The 18076-nt window shown below is 41.4% G+C and overlaps 1 protein-coding gene across 2 annotated transcripts in view; it reads left to right on the top strand.

The window, feature by feature from the left end:
- VPS13A (vacuolar protein sorting 13 homolog A) overlaps window positions 1-18076 on the top strand; it is a 327166-nt gene that overhangs the window by 19391 nt on the left and 289699 nt on the right. The gene's annotated exons all lie outside the window — the stretch shown is intronic.

Here is an 18076-nt window from a genome sequence, read left to right as displayed (position 1 = left end):
ACAAAATTCTAAAGGGTGTGTACAAAATCCTTTATGAATTCCTCAGATTGTAATGTATGACATGGGGTTGTATCCAGTGTATGCACTGATTCTTATACTATTACACTATAATATTCAAAATGAATGTTGTTCATTTGAACATGCATTATATTTCCGCACTGGTTATTTATTTGATTTGTAATGCAAGTAGCCACAAATACATTTTATTTCATATCATTGCTGCAGTTACTTTGTATTTTTGTGTGTATGTATGTGTGTGTGTGTGTGTGTGTGTGTGTGTATATGTATATATATATATATATATATATATATATATATATATATATATATATATATATATATATATATATATATATATATATATATATATATATATATATATAATATTAGTATATGTAAACGGAAAGTATTCAGACCCCCTTAAATTTTTTTCACTCTGTTATATCGCAGACATTTGCTTAAATCATTTAAGTTCATTTTTTTCCTCATTAATGTACACACAGCTTCCCATATTGACAGAAAAAACACAGAATTGTTGATATTTTTGCAGATTTATTGAAAAAAAAAAAACTGAAATATCACATGGTCCTAAGTATTCAGACCCTTTGCTGTGACACTCATATATTTAACTCGGGTGCTGTCCATTTCTTCTAAACATCCTTGAGATGGTTCTACACCTTTGAGTCCAGCTGTGTTTGATTATACTGATTGGACTTGATTAGGAAAGCCACACACCTGTCTATATAAGACCTTACAGCTCACAGTGCATGTCAGCGCAAACGAGAATCATGAGGTCAAAGGAACTGCCTGAAGAGCTGAGACAGAATTGTGGCAAGGCACAGATCTGGCCAAGGTTACAAAAAAAATCTGCTGCACTTAAGGTTGCTAAGAGCACAGTGGCCTCCATAATCCTTAAATGGAAGATGTTTGGAACGACCAGAACCCTTCCTAGAGCTGGCCGTCCGGCCAAACTGAGCTATCGGAGGAGGTAAAGAAGAACCCAAAGATCACACTACAGCCCTCCACCAGTCAGAGCTTTATGGCAGAGAGACCTGACGGAAGCCTCTCCTCAGTGCAAGACACATGAAAGCCTGCATAGAGTTTGCTAAAAAAAAAAAAAAAACACCTGAAGGACTCCAAGATGGTGAGAAATAAGATTCTCTGGTCTGATGAGAGCAAGATAGAACTTTTTGGCCTTAATTCTAAGTGGTATGTATGGAGAAAACCAGTCAGTGCTCATCACCTGTCCAATACAGTCCCAACAGTGAAGCATGGTGGTGGCAGCATTATGGTGTGTTTTTCAGCTGCAGGGACAGGACGACTAGTTGCAATTGAGGGAAAGATGAAAGCGGCCAAGTACAGGGATATCCTGGACAAAAAACCTTCTCAGAGTGCTTAGGACCTCAGACTGGGCCGAAGGTTTACCTTCCAACAAGACAATGACCCTAAGCACACAGCTAAAATAATAACGTGGCTTCACAACAACTCCGTGACTGTTCTTGAATGGCCCAGCCAGAGCCCTGACTTAAACCCAATTGAACATCTCTGGAGAGACCTAAAAATGGCTGTCCACCAACATTTACCATCCAACCTGACAGAACTGGAGAAGATCTGCAAGGAGGAATGGCAGAGGATACCCAAATCCAGGTGTCAAAAACTTGATGCATCTTTCCCAAAAACAGTCATGGCTGTATTAGATCAAAAGGGGGCTTCTATTAAATACTGAGCAAAGGGTCTGAATACTTATGACCATGTGATATTTCAGTTTTTCTTTTTTTAATGACTCTGCAAAAATGTCAACAATTCTGTGTTTTTCTGTCAATATTGGGTGCTGTGTGTACATTAATGATGAAAAAAATTAACTTAAATGATTTTAGCAAATGGCTGCAATATAACAGAGTGAAATATTTAAGGGTGTCTGAATACTTTCCGTCCCCACTGTGTGTGTGTGTGTGTGTGTGTGTATGTATATGTATTGATATTTCTTTTTTGTAAAGAAGAAGAATACTGTTTTTGCTTTCTTTAGAGGGAAAAAATAAATAAAAAATTTATCTATTGTTCCTGGCACTGAAGTGTCTAGCAAGTCATGCTCCCAGTTCTTCTCTGTCCACTTTTTCTCCTGGTTCTTCTCCCTCTGCCGATGGCTCCTTTCTTCGCTGACCTGGTCCCCCTCCGATGCTGGTTCCCGCTGTTGTCAGGTCCAGTGTCTGCCAGCTCTTATATAGCCATGGGGCGTGACCATCCGGGGGGGGGGGGGGTAAGGTGCTTTGGTGTAGGGGAGCGCAGAGCACCCAACCCTCCCCCCTCCCATGTTGAGGGCATGGGGTCTGTCGTAGTCCAGGAGTGGAGGGGGTGCTCGCTCCCCCCCCCCTTCCTGACCTGCGGGTGCATGCTCGGATAAGGATCTGGTATGGATTTTTGAGGAGACCTCATGCCGTGTTGTGTTATTTATTTATTTTATTTTTTTGACCTGGGGTTTCCCCTCAGGATCCATAGACTCAAAGGGCCTGGTATGGATGTGGTGGGGACTCCATGACGTTTTTTGCTTTCGATTTTTGGCGTGGGGTTCCCCCTCCAAGATTCATACTAGATTGAAAGAGCCTGGTATAGTTGTATCCCATTCATTGAAGTCGCATGGAAGTTTGGACATGAAGTCACAGTACAAAGATCAGAAGTCGTATGACTTTCGTGTCGGGGTTTTTTTTTTTTTTTTTTTTTTTTTATACAAGTGTCTGTTCTGGTGACTGTTTTGGACAACTGTTCCTGGCACTTTCAACAATTTTTTTTTTGTATGCCCCCTATGCAGACCTGTGTGTGTGTGTGTGTGTGTGTGTGTGTGTGTTTTGTGGGTTTTATGTATTTATTTTTTTAATGCACAAAGTGTGAATGTGCCTCAAATTAGCCATAAGTAGAAGTTTATAATAAACAGGAAGGGTATGAAAAGAAAATTGAAGTACATTGACTTCCAGAGTATAGAGTATGAATTGCTACATTTCTAATGTCATGGGACCACATGGAATAAAGGGGGGCCACATGGACAGGTGGCCCCTATAATTGGTTGTGCTTTTTATAGACCTGCCTAGCAACTTCACGTTGATTATTAATGGCTCAAACGAAAACGAATGAGCTGATATCCTCCGCATGCTTATCTAGGATTTACTCTATATAGTCTCAATCTTTCTTTCTCTCTTTGGTGTCATGTTTTTTGCATTGCAAATGGTCAGAAATGTATCTCCATTAAAAATGTCAATAAACAAAACGCGTTTAAACATGAGTTACCGCGTTTACATGCATTTACAAGCAGAATTTGGCATTTTCAAATACCCACATCCGTCCTGAACGCATCTTTCTGCTTTCCAAAAAATGCTTCTAACCAACTGCCTGGTAACAACTATAATGACTCAATGTACATGTCCTGATATGATAACATAGAGGAGACTTTAGGGGCAGCTGAAGAAACACCCAACTGCTCCTAAACATCCATTTACCAGCAGCCGTGTACATGAGGCCTGTCTCACTCACTTTCTTACATAATATTATTATTAAAAATCCCACTGCACTAAACCCACACAGGACCCTTTGTAAAATCACATTAGATTCACACTAGATATATGTGAATGGCCTCCACAAAAATTCATGCTATTTCACATGTCATGTGATTCCATGCATTCTGGAATGCATCAGAAATCAATGTGAACCAGGGCTAAAGGTTTTTGTGAAGTCAGATTAGGACTACATAACCATTCACCCTTTTGCTTTCCATTGCACCCAGTACCCTAAAGCAGGGTTGTCCAGTCAGTAAGCATGGGTGTCGCATTGTATATTTTGCGACTGATTATAGTTGCTATCTTGTAGGATGCTTTACCACAACCATTTTTCCAGGGGATACTTCCTGAAAGAGGCATTCTGTCTATTAATTGGTGTACTCTGATATGGGCCGCCTCTGCTGATTCTGTAAATCTTCATTTGTCTTGGTCTGCCTGGATTATATTCAGATTGTTTGTTTATATGGGATACTCCTGATGGACATCTCTCCCTTTCTGCTCCGCCAGGATCCATGGTGGGCTGTCAGACATTGGTTTTGTGAGCAGGCTGACTATACACTTTATGTATGCAATACATCCTTGCTATGATACGCACTATCACTTTACCCCTGAAGGAGATCCCAATGATTGAAACACATTGCCTCATACAGTTCTTAATTTGGTGTCTGATTTGATAATATAGTTATGGATAGAGAAATATATAGCCATTGATGTCTATGCAGTGGGCACACATAAAGCCCTATTGTTCTAAGCCCTTGTACACACGGTCGGAGAATCCTTCGGAATGTGTCCTTTCGGACCGTATTGTCGGATAATCCAACTGTGTGTGGTATGCATCGGACTGATTCCGTCGGAATATCCGTCGGACCCAATTTTCCAACTTGTTGGAAATATTTCCCGACCAACTGGTTCGATCGGACATACTCCGATCACGTGTAGCGAATTTTGATCGGACCAAGTGCCGCGCATGCTCAGATCAAATTCCTACATCAAAGCTATTGGCTACTAGCCTGAATGTAGTCCCATCGTAATGAAATTCCGTCATCACGTTCTGAAAGATCGGATTTTTCGACAATTTATGCCGCGTACACACGAGCAGATTGTATGGCGTACTTAGTCCGTCATACAATCCGACAGACAATCCGTCGTAGTTTCCACTGAACGGACTTGACCACACACGGATGCACAAACAGTCCGTCGAAAGCTTGCACGATGACGTGTACAGCACGTACGACGGGACTAGAAATAGGAAGTCCAAGACACAGCAAAGCACCCTTCCGCCGTGTAAATCCTTTCTGGGCATGCGCCATTCTTAGTCCGTCGAACTAGCATACTGACGACCGTATTGTCCGCTGAAACCAAAGTACGATGGACAGAATTTCGAAAAAACCGAAATTCTTAGTACTCCGGACTGCATGCTGAAAAAGTCCGCTGAAGCCCACACACGAGTGGATTGTCCGCTGAAATGTGTTTCGACGGACTAAGTACGCCATACAATCCGCTCGTGTGTACGCGGCATTAGTCCAACCGTGTGTATGCAACAGTTTCGGACAAGATCCAACGGACAAGATCCGACGGATTTGGTTGTCGAAATCTCCGACCGTGTGTACAGGGGCTAAGAAATCTGTATGTTCTAAAGGTGAATTTTTTTGCCTTCAATAAATATATGGCAGTTGATCAGAAGTCTTAAGGAATTGGGCCCCTGGTACTCAAGTAAATTTGAATCAAAATGGTATGTGTAGGCTTCTAAAATACTTAATATGACTGACAAATTTAAGCAAACCAAGATATAAGAAGACCTATAAATTACACAAAAGAGCAATTTTTTTCTCTTGCCACCTGCGCAGGATGTTTGGTGACTACAATTTATTTGTTCACAGAGAATGATAAACCTTATGGACAGATTCCAGATACTATTCATTTACACCGACCACATTAAACAGGTGTGGCTCTGTTGTGCTGCTACAACCCAACAAAAGGGTTCTCTACAGAAATAAATAAATGCAAAGCATGAGCGTGTTATGTGTGTGAAGATAAAATCTATTTACTGGTGATTTAATGAATTAATAGGAATGGCCTACATAATGGTTTTGTTCTGTGTGCTGTACTTTCAAATTCAAAAGTCACTGTTCAAATGAGGACGCCATCTGTATCATAATGTTATCTGGTGTGGATGCACTCATTACATTACCGCTATAAAAACCTTTCCATAACAATCAGCTGAAATTCAATTTCTGCCATTGCATTATATTTTGGTCTGCTTGTACTTGACAGGTAATGCTGCACACAAGTTGCATTAAGGTGAAAAAACACAACACTGTGGATTTGCACAGAGCAGCCCAGAGCCTCCTCTTCTCGGGTCCCTCTTCAGTCCTCCTGGCCCCTCCCTCCTGTTGAGTGCCCCCACAGCAAGCAGCTTGGTATGGGGGAACTTGAGCTTTGCCACAGCTCCTTGTGTCCATTCAAACGTGGAGCTGTATCTCGGTCTGGCCCGGCCCCCTTTCTTTTCTCATTGGTTGACTAAATTTGACAGCAGCGAGAGCCAATGGCGCCGCACCACTGTCTCAGCCAATGAGGAGTGGAGTCCCGGGTAGCCAGGATACTCCTGCAACATCGCTGGATCTAGATGGACCTCAGGTAAGTATTAGGGGGTGCTGGGGAGGCTGTTGCACACAGAAGGCTTTTTATCTTAAAGCATAGAATGCATATTCTGTATTGAAAGCTGGCACATTCATTTTGTTAATTGGGTGCAGTTTTTATTTGACTCTGAAGTAGTGCAAAGAGACCAGAAATGGGCCTGTTGGCTTAATTAATGTGGTATACACTGGTTTCCTGCACCATTATGATGGTGCAAACCGCTTAATGCCCCTGACTGCATCATAATAAACACAGCCTAGGCTGAGCTATGAGATTAATACTACTTCTAAGTCAAGTGACCACATACTGAGGTGCCAGAATTACACTCTTTAAATTCTTGGTTCTTGAGCGGTATGAAAGGAATGTGGAACAGAAGAATGGAATATAGCCAGGTCTTAAATTTGTAGAGCGAAAAATAAGCACAATTGATGAATTTATGTAAAAAGGAAAGGTAAATTTAAAATATATGTAAAAAGTAACCATGTAGCTGACTATCGTACCTGCCCACTCCACCACTGATCATCACTGTACTTGCGTGCCTCTCCACCAAATATTGCACATATAATGGCACAACACATACCACAAACTGCAGCACTGTGTACACTGTGCTACACTTTACTTTCCAAATTTTCTGTATAATGTATTTTAATAATATATTATTAAATAATCTATTTTCATACTGTTAGGAATTGTTTTAATTTATTTAACGCTTTATCCTGTTCAACAAACAGGTCGACAATTGCTAGTTTATTAATAAAGGAATAGTCTCAGGAACATTTCTGTTGCATAGACTGTGGTTATGTTTCCAGATATTTATTATTATACAGACTATTTTTAAAGGAAGAAACTTTTTTACATCTGTATTTTGTTAAATTATTACATTTATTCTGGTTGAGCATACTTTGGTAGAGACCAGACAATGAAATCTGATTTAGTCTATATCAGACCTTATACTTTTTTTTAAAAGCAAACAGTATGTAATAAACCAATTAAATAATGTTCTATTGGATGATTTTCTGTATTAACATATAGAAATGTAGAAGAAATAAAGATATTATCAAAAAGTTTAGAAAATGATGTTAAAGCGGAGGTCCACCCTAAAGTGGACCTTCCGCTCATCGGAACCCTCCCCCCCTCCGGTGCCACAATCGGCACCTTTCAGGGGGGAGGGGGTGCAGATACCTGTACAGTACAGGTATTCTGCACCTACTTCCGGGACAGCTCTCTGCGGAAAGGGGCGTAAATTACGCCCCTTTCCGCAAGTGCCCGCCCCTTCCCGCAAGTGCCCCGCTGCCTGCTGGGAAACACACAGCTCCCAGAGGCAGCGGGGAGCGTACTTATTGCGCAGCGCAATTCGCGCATGCGCAGTAGGGAACCGGGAAATGAAGCCGAAAGGCTCCATTTCCTGATTCCCATACCCAAGATGGCGGCGGCAGGACCCGACAGACGACCTAGCGTTCGGCTTCGGGTGCCGACATCGCGGGTGCGCTGGACAGGTAAGTGTCACTATTTTAAAAGTCAGCAGCTGCAGTATTTGTAGCTGCTGGCTTTAAAAAAAAAAAAAAAAACGCGGAGTCCCGGTGGACTCCCGCTTTAATGTTCTGCACAAATAAATGACCTTATTCTACTTTGTTAGCAAAATATATTTAGTAACAATGTAACCATTTAGTCTCTCTTAAACTTTTGTATGATGTGATTTGGAAATATTTTTTATACCTATATGTGGGATTTATATCCTTAAGCCTCTTTCACACGAACTGCCCATTCAGGTCCGCCTGTCAGTTTTTTAGGCGGACCTGAACGGATGCTCCATAGACCTCTATGGAGTGTCGGATGTCAGCGGTGACATGTCCATTGACAGCCGACCCACTCTGATCCGAAAAAGTGTGACGAAAACCCTATTTTTTTTTCTCTTTCAATAATTTTTATTGAAGTTAAATCTTTGATAAATACATCATGTATCGTCAAAAAATAGGTGTAAAGCAAAAACATAACAGAAAAGACATGAAGTTTAAATAAGGCAGGATTCATCAATCAGTAAAAGACAAGTTATACAAGGTATCTTATACAATTATATCTGGGACTATTATATGACATGAAAGACTTGGAAAGTAAGGATGCACTTCTTTTAGAACCCTATTTTTTTTCATCCGTCAGTGGATCGAAACGGATGAAAACGGACTCTATGCATATATTTTTTGCTCTTATTTGTAACATTCTTTATATTCCTAGGAAATGGTACTTGCATGTAAGTGTCCTTTTTCAAGAGAGTGATTTTCCTTGAAAAATCACCTTTTAAAATAATAATAACATGCCCCTGCACTTATGTTTAAAGTATAGGTGGGCTTTAAATATTGGTATTTAGTTAGTATTATGGGCCTGAAATTTACCATGGTTTAGATTTGTGTTCCTGCCAACAAACTGATTTATTATTTTATTTACTTTTAAAATAAACCTTTAACCCTTTTAAAATTCAAAACATTTTTTTCCCCGGTAAAACTCTATTGCCCCCCCATGCAAAATCACTGGATCCTCTTCCCAGTGTCTTGTAAGAAATCATGAAATACGATAGCTGACATTTTTCTACTCGCCGCCCCCCCCCCCCCCCCCCCCAGTCATTCAGCCCATGTGCTGGTAACCTAGAAATGGCCTTGGAAGGCTAATTAATTTGCCTGAAGGCAGACCTCAAGCTAATAATTGAAAAACTTCGGAATGCAGTGAGACTTAATGGCCGCATGTAAACAATCAAGTACTTTGCCATATCTTTCACTACACATGTGTGACATCTGGCATGCATGTTCTTGAGGTATGGAGGGGACAGCTGCAGGCTGTGGGAACAAGAGGTACTGCAACAGAATGAAGTGGTGTGAACTAGAGTGACCTGGAATGCATTGATTTTACTGTGCATGCATCCAGGATGTGTTTAAAAAAATAAAATAAAAAAAACTGATGTGAACAAGCCCTGTCTAAGTTTCCTTCAAATAAATGTAATTCATTTGATGCCTTAACTATAGTTCTCATTAGTTGTTCAAGGTGCAGTAATTGCAACAACAGATTATTTAAAACATGCTTATGCTCTAGGCAGCATTAATATTTTATACTGTATTGTATGACCAACCCCATTAAAATCCATTTCTGCTCTTAACACATTCTTCACGTTGAATAATGCTTTATAAGATGACAATAAGTGCACATTAGCTTGTGTGTGTTTATAATGGGTTTTCCTGGAGCCAGTGTCTTGGGCAACAGATTTTAGATCACCTCTGTGAAAACAAAGTTGCCAAGTCGCTGGATCAGTAAAAAGTGTCAGACTTTATTGCACACAAAATATCCAAACATACATTTAGGCAAATGGAAAGCAGCACCAAGGTATAGAGTGGTAATTCATAGTACAGCTGGGACCGACAGAATAGGACCACAAATGGTGTCTGTGCCGGTGTTTTGTCGAGAAATGCCCCCCATCGGATAGTGCCAGGCCTCAACTGCGCATGTGTCGTACGTAACAGCAGAACAACTGATTTTAACATCAGCTGTTCTTACGGCATGGCGGCGCAGGCCCAGAATAGTCAATGTATTTTCTCTTTTGTGTCAGATTGTGTCCCTGTGCTCCGCCGCACTACCGTGGCGAGTTCATGTGCGTGATGGGCGGTTTTCTACACTTTGTGGGCAGAATTAGATGGCCAGTGCAGCAAAAAAATATAACTTTGTGATAGGCACATTTTTACATTTCTTGTGAGCGGATTTATGGGCACTTTGGGGCGGAATTAGATGGCCGGTGCTGCAAAATATAAAAACTTTGTGATGGGCGGAATTTCTACTCTTCTTGTGGGCGTCATTTGTGCCCGGGCCACTTCTCGGCAGAACACCGGCCTCCCTCCTGCCCATTTCCTCCTTGCCATCGGTTACTGTCTTGAGTGTTAGAGAGGGAGGCCGTTACAGACACCATTCCTGGTCCTGAACTGGTCACCATCATCTAGCTAATCGATCCCTCTCTTGGTCTGTGTTGCTGTGCTATGGATTACCACCCTCTACCTCAGTGCTGCTCTCCCTTTGTCAAAATGTAAGTTTGGATGTTTTGTGTAAAATACATTCTGACAGTTTACTGATCCAACACCTTGGCACCTACGTGTTTGGATGTTTGGAGGTATAACTTATTAGATTCATAGTTAGTTACATAGTAAGGTTGAATAAAGACACCAGTCCATCCAGTTCAACCTGAGTGAGTGTCTACAATTGTCCCTATCCCTGTACATTGCACACTCACATCGGCCCCTACCCTCAAGGAGCCCACAATCCAAGGTCCCCATTCATATACTAGGGCCAATTTGGGACAGAAGCCAATTAACCTACCTGCATGTCTTTGGAGTGTGGGAGGAAACCAGAGTACCTGCAGGAAACCCACACAGGCACAGGGAGAACATGCAAACTCCAGGCAGGTAGTGTCATGGTTGGGATTCAAACCAGCGACCCTTCTTACTGCTAGGTGAGAGTGCTAACCACTACACCACTGTGCCACCCTTGTACATTTCAGAATGGGGTGACTTAAAGATTTGTGCATACTTTTGAAGGGCGCCTTGACTGAAAAAGGGTTGAGAAACACTTGCCAAGGCTTGTTTAGCACCATAAGGGCCATAAGTGCATGGTTGTTTTTATTCCTTATAAGGATGATAGGAGCTTGACTGTAAAAACAAGGGCTTTTATTACATACACACGGTTTGCTGATTGGTGATATGTCAAAGTAGAACTTTAGGCAAAAAAAATTTTCTCTTATATTCACCGACCGGCACAGCTCCTCTGTAACAAAATGGGTTGTCAGCCCTATCACTGGAGATTACTAGGCAAGTTGTAATACAACACTTCAGAACTTTTAGTTCTACCCAGGGGGCGGTCCCTAGGCTACAACCCCACAGCCTGTTCTAGCAGAACTCAGTTTTTTCTTGCCTAGTGAGGAGATAAGACCTAGGAACCCTGTGGGCCCATAGGTCCATGTTTTTTTTTTGGTGCAGAAGCTTGGCTTTTTGCGCAAGATGAATGATGCTGTGATCTTCTATCAACAGCCGGCTGGGTGACAGGCTGGTTCACTTATCCTTGTAGTCTCCCCAGTCCAGCCATCGAGCGCGTGCAGTTCACAGCTACGGCTCAGCAAACCATGACATACCTCGGCTCCAGAGGTGGTCTGGGAGCTTTATGCTCCGGGGCGTACATAAGACCAGGCTACTGATGTCTGCGTCACAGTATACCGAGGCCTTTTAGTTATACATTGGAATTTTACCTGTGCATCCTCCTTGTTGTTTTTGTAAAGTTTCTGTAGTCTTAGCTGTTGTTACTGGTCTATCAACTGGGGTACAACCAGCACGTTGAGGTTTACCTGCGATTATCGCTGGTGGCTGCTATTTCTGCTAGCAATTACTGTCTTCTTCCAGCGTGGACTGCTTCCCCTGGTAGGAGGGCTGACCAATCATCCAGCACATTTTTTTGTTTCTAGAAAAGAATCAAAGATCGTTCCGGAATTTGTCCTTTGTGCACCACACCATAGTACACAGACACTGGTTAGGCACACATTTAATACTTTGATTGCCCTAGATGTTCAACCCCTTCCCAGCCAGTGTCTTTAGTACAGTGACGGTGCATACAGTATTTCTAACACTGATCGCTGTATTAATGTCACTGGTTCCCAAAAAGTGTCGGCGTCAGAATGTCCGCCACAATATGGCAGTTCCACTATAAGTTGCTGATCGTCGCCATTACTAGTATAAAAGAAAAAAAAATCCAGTATTTATCTTATAGTATGTAAACTCTAACTGTTGCACAGACTAATGAATATACGCTTGTTGGGTTTTTTTTTTTTTTTACCAAAAACACTTAACAGAATTAAGGATGAGCTCCGACGTGTTTGCATGGTCCACGTGCAGAGCCTGCCAGGAAGTCGGCGCAGCGCTGTGCTAATCATAGGCAGTGAGACATTGCCCCAATGTGTGGCTGCAGAGATCGGGCAATGTCTCACTGCCTATGATCAGCGCAGTGCTACGCCGACTTCCTGGCAGGCTCTGCACGTGGACCATGCAAACACGCCTGAGCTCATCCCTAAACAGAATACATATTGGCCTAAATTAATGAAGAAAATTAGATTTTTTTTTTTTATTTAATTGGATACGTTTTATAACAGAAAGTAAAAAAGATTGCTTTTTGTTTTTTAATTGTCTCTTTTTTGCTTTATATCGCAAAAAAGAAAAAATGCAGTGGAGATCAAATGCCACCAAAAGAAAGCTCTATTTGGGTACAGCATTGCATGACCGAGCAATTTTCAGTTAAAATAACACCGTGCTATAACACAAAAAATGGCCTGGTTATAAGGGGGTAAATCTTCCAGAGGGCAAATAGATATGTAAATGAACTATACAGTTACAAGTATACCTGTGGGAGAGTGTTTTCATTTCTAAGCAAAACTGTTTAGGCCTTTATCACAATCAGCTGTTTGCAAAATATGTAATTTGAGTAAAGTTGTGGCATCATCATTTTAGCGGTATACCTCTCTTTCATTGTTCTCCAGAGTCCTGACCAAGAAAATGGCAGAGAATTTTGAAAACTGCAGTCTGTATATTTTTGTTCGTTTGTTTCTAAAGGGGGGCCTCTCAAGGGTGCAAGAAACAGATGCAAATATTGAATTTAGAGCTGTAGGAAGAAACATTCATTTTAATTAGCACATTGTAAAGGTTGAAAGTGCTAACATGTTTGAAGCAGTTATTTTCTTGGAGAGATGCTGTAAAAGATGTCATAAAAACATTTTGGAATTGTTTAAATTATGTTTTTAGAGGGAGCTAAATCTTTTCAGAATTATCTTAAAGTGATACTAAGCGCACACTCTTTAATTTGCATTATCCCTTCTCTTTCTGTATGTGGACGATGGTACTTTAATTTTAATAAAAAAAACATCCAAGTTTATTTTTTCAATTTTATACAGCTGTCAGATGACCCAGATCTTTCCCAACCCATCTACAGGGAAGCAGTGGCAGGAGGAGTGTCTAATCCTCTGCTGCTGGTCACATGTTCGCAATAAAAAAAAAACAGCCTTCGGGATACAGAGTAAAAATAATTAATATCAATAAACTGTTTTAAATTGTCATACAAATATATATATTTTAAATGAAATCTTTATTATTTTTTGGCACTAACATGGCATGGGCAGATTTCTGCCCGTCACTGGCTGTGTCATGCGCCTTCAACCTGTGTCGTAGAACAAGGAGGGGGGGTGAAGCCTCCATTAATCTACATGTAATATCACGCTTGGTTAGTGAGCTCTGGGGAGGAGGGAGGGAGTAGGCTGTCATTTACCACTGTGTATATGCCCACATGTGTGACTCTATAGTAACATGGGCTGCTCAGATGTGATGGGGAGGAAATGCTTGTGGTACTGAGCATGTGCACTAGCTGCCATCACTGGCCTGCAAAATCCCCAACTGCAGTGAGGATATATTTTCATAGTTAGTAAGGTTGAATAAAGACACCAGTCCATCCAGTTCAACCTGAGTGTCTACAATTGTCCCTATACATTGCACACTCTCGTTGGTCCCTACCCTCAAGGAGCCCACAATCCAAGGTCCCCATTCATATACTAGGGCCAAATTTTTTGGACAGAAGCCAATTAACCTACCTGCATGTGTTTGGATTGTGGGAGGAAACCGGAGTACCCAAAGGAACCCCATGCAAGCACAGGGAGAACATGCAAACTCCAGGCAGGTAGTGTTGTGGTTGGGATTCGAACCAGCGACCCTTCTTACTGTTAGGCGAGAGTGCTAACCACTACACCACTGTGCCGCCCTGGGATATGAACAGAAGGATCAGCCAGATTTTTTTGGAGAATACAGAAAACCAATCCTGAAGTAACTGAGTATGAACAACATGTAATACACCACTTATTGACAGTTTTTAACCACTTGGTGCCCATGCTGTACCCAAAATACGGCTACAGCACAGGCTTAAAATGCTGGGTGAGGGCGTACATGAATGTCCTCCCTTGCTCGTGCTGTCCACGATCCCCACTCTGTGATCGCCGAGTCCTTGGGACTCGGCTGATTGGAGTAAAGGGCTGATTATGGCCCTTTACCATGCGATCAGCTGTAAGCCAATAACAGCTGATCACATGACATAAACAGAAGTCCGTAATTGGCTTTTTTTTCCCCCCCCTCACGCTGACAGCCCATCTGTACTGCTAACCAGTGCCCACCATTGCAACCTAACAGTGCCGGTCAGTGCAGCTTATCAGTACAGCATCATCACTGCACATCAGTGAAGGAGAAAAATTACGGTTTGAAAAAAATGTTAACAAACGAAGGAAAAAAAAAATTGTGTGGAAAAAATGATAAAAATTTTACATGGGTACAGTGTAGCATGGCCACACAATTGTCATTCAAAGTGTGACAGCGCTGAAAGCTGAAAATTGCCCTGGGCAGGAAGGGGGTATATATGCCCAGTAGGCAAGTGGTTAATGATGTGGGTTTAATTACATTTTAAAGCCCATTTGAACTTTTCAGTTTACTTTCCAGGGGAATCAAAACAAAAGATGTTCAATGTCCTACAGTTCATTTTCTTCAGAAAGCAACCATAACCTGAGTAGAGAAGCCTGTCCCCCCGCCAGCAGCTGCAAAGTCGGACTCTTGTTCTTTATGTGATCTGTCTGCAGTTTTGACATGCCTCCTGCTGAGTCAGACCTATCATTCTACAATAAGCAAAGCTCTTGCTCCATGCTGACTGGAGAGCTCTGTACTCCGCAGGAAGTGTCAAGCCTCTGAAAACTGTTCACCATTTCCCCACAGAGAGCAAGGATTTCACTTTGCATTTGCTGGCAGAACACAAGCTTTTCTGTTTGGAATGTGGATGATTAAAAACCATACTCTAAGACTTTGCACACATTTTTGTTTTGACACACCTAGCTGATTTAAAAAAAGGAAAAATATAACCCCATTGCTAATTTTTTGTATGAAAGAACAGACAGGTGTGCAACCATGTACCCATGCAAGCACTATAAATACCTGTATTTACAAGAGTGTGAGAGGATGAAGCTGAATAAGGCGTTCATGTGCTGATGAGGAACATGGTGAGATGAGCTTGTCATTGTTTTCTGGCTTTTTCACTGCCCATTCACAGACTCAGGGTGGGTCCATTACAGTTTGGGCTCAGAGGAAGTGAGTTGATTTGCAGTGGCTGTCATTCAAACTGGAATATTGAGGACATCTGGTGGTGGAAATGAAGTATTGAAATGGGCAGCTCCAGACTGATGGTGAAGATTTATATAAAAAGACAGTGCAGCGCTAATAAGTCCATATGTCAAAGGTCCAACAATGTGTGATATTGGTGCTACAACATGGTAAACATGCAGGTGACTTTGTGGGTAAACCTCCACCAAAGGAATAAATGGCCGCTCACCTCACAGAATGGACCCTTTAATTACAGAGGGTCATATACACTTTCCCTCATAGGGTGTAATAACGTGTCAAACTTTTATTTTATTTTAAAAAACTGAATAAAACCTGGTATGCCAGTGCATGTGCAAAAAGTCAGCAATGACCGCGGGTGGCTTCACGTGACTTCCGTCTGCGTTACATCCCAGTGTCCCCATATGTCTCAATGAAGCTGAAAATGCCCACTGCCAAACGGCATGAGGAAATAGTTCGCTAAGCAATTCAATTAATTAGAAATGAAAATAAATAACCGGATTTCCCTTTGTTCACAGAACAACAAGAATCCAGTTTTAATAAAAAATTTAATTAATAATAAAAAAAATGGTTTATTAATAAAAATATATTAATAACACAACATGTATAGTTATGATTATAAATATAAAAATTATGCATGGCGTAATCCGCAGTCATCCTATACAATCAAATGATGTCAAAATCATCAGCGGTCAGAAATAAAACAATTGATGTCGAAATCAACATTCAATCCAGCTGGAATTTAAAACCTTTTGTCTCATGTATCCAGTACGATTCCCTATGACTCAGCTGGCATTTTTTTTTTTCATACAAATAGAGCTTTCTTTTAGTGGTATTTAATCACCTTTTTTAGGTTTTTATTTTTTGCTAAACATTAAAAAAAAAAAAAAAAAAATTCGTAGTTTGTTATAAACTTTTGCAAACAGGTAATTTTTCTCCTTCATTGATATTCGCTGATGAGGCTGCACTGATAGGCACAGATAAGGCGACACTGATGGGCACTGGTAGGTGGCATTAATAGGCAGCACTGGTGATGAGGCACTGATTGCTGACATTTATAGGTTACACTGTGTTCTCCTCATGCCATCAACGTGAGGAGAAAAAATAGCCGATTACCGACTCTGTTTACATCACATGATCAGCTGTCATTGGCTAACAGCTGATCACGTGGTAAGGGGTTGGGAATGACCCCTTACTCCGATCTGTGATCAGTCTATGAGACTCGGCTGATCACAGATCACAGCTCAAGCACAGGAGGACGTCTGTTGACGTCATCTCCGCAAAGTAGGTCCGCGCTGTAGCCGTCATTAGGCTATAGCGCAAACGTGAAGAGGTTAACCGATTAAGCCCCGGAACATTTGGCCAAAGACCAGACCACTTTTTGCAATTTGGCACTGTGCCACTTTAACTGACAATTGCGCGGCCGTGCGACGTGGCTCCCAAACAAAATTTACTTTTTTTTCCCCCACAAATAGAGCTTTGTTTTGGTGGTATGTGATCACCTCTGCGGTTTTTATTTTTTGCACTATAAAGAAAAAAAGAGTGACAATTTTGAAAAAAATGCATTATTTTTTACTTTTAAAAATGTAAACGCAAACAAATTGTCATACGTCCAGCAGACAAAGGTGGAGGTTTGGTTGTTCCAAGTAAAGAATATTACCAAGCAGAAATTAACCGTCCATTAAGTGACGGTGATACCTATAAATTATTGAATAAAGACCCCATGTTGCAATTTAAGGATGAATTATTATATGAATTATTGCAGATGGGAAGGATCAAAGGATTCTCATGAAGGAGGCAGCATACTCGGACCCCCTTTTTTTGTAGACTATAATGTCCAATATAATTATTATTTTTTTTTTTAAATTGGTCCATTCTTAAACAAGACAAAGTGTTGAGCCTGGTGTTACTGGTACTGCCCCAATTCAAATATAAGGGAGCTCAATCCTTATGGTGTTTTAAATCCTCCCATTCTTTCAGAAAATAGATTATTTTCATTTCTTGGTGGCTTTTATGCCTGCAGATGATGCACTGTCTGCAAGCACTCCAAAGTTGATATTAAGAAGCGGAAAGTGTTTTTAGTGTCAGCCACCAACAAAGAGTACACCATCCAACAGTTGATCACATGTGATACTGTTGGAGTGGTTTACATGCTGGAGGGCGACTGTGGATTGCAGCAGGACCTTGAGACCTTTACATGTTCGCATAGGCGAACATGTTAACAATATTAAAAAAAAGGTTTAAAAACCCATAATGTTTCTCGATATTTAAAATTGTTTCACAAGCAGAACCCCAAGGGCCTAAGATTTTGGGGCATTGAGAGGGTTACCAAACATTGGAGGGGGGAAATTTTATTTACCAGTTGAGTCATAGGGAATCGTACTGGATACATGGGACTAAGGCCCCTTTCACACCGTCGGATCGTTCAGGTCCGCCTGTCAGTTTTGACGGCGGACCTGAACCGGCACTCAATGCTGGTCTATAGAGTGACGGATGTCAGTGGTGACATGTCCGCTGACATCCGACCCGGTCCGATCCGCCAAAATCAGACGGATGGCCCTACATCCGGATCCGTCGCTATCGGATCGGGTGAGATCTGATGAAAACTGACATTCTGTCTGTTTTCATCTGATCTCTCCATAGAATCCAGCGGCGCTTGACAAGCCGCTCCCCACTCAGTGA

This window comes from Lithobates pipiens, unplaced genomic scaffold (assembly GCF_037356315.1).
Source record: "Lithobates pipiens isolate NorthernLeopardFrog02 unplaced genomic scaffold, aLitPip1_a1.2 Scaffold_13, whole genome shotgun sequence".
Taxonomy (NCBI): domain Eukaryota; kingdom Metazoa; phylum Chordata; class Amphibia; order Anura; family Ranidae; genus Lithobates; species Lithobates pipiens.
Note: the sequence above shows the minus strand (reverse complement) of the source record. Positions and strands in the feature narration are given on the sequence as shown.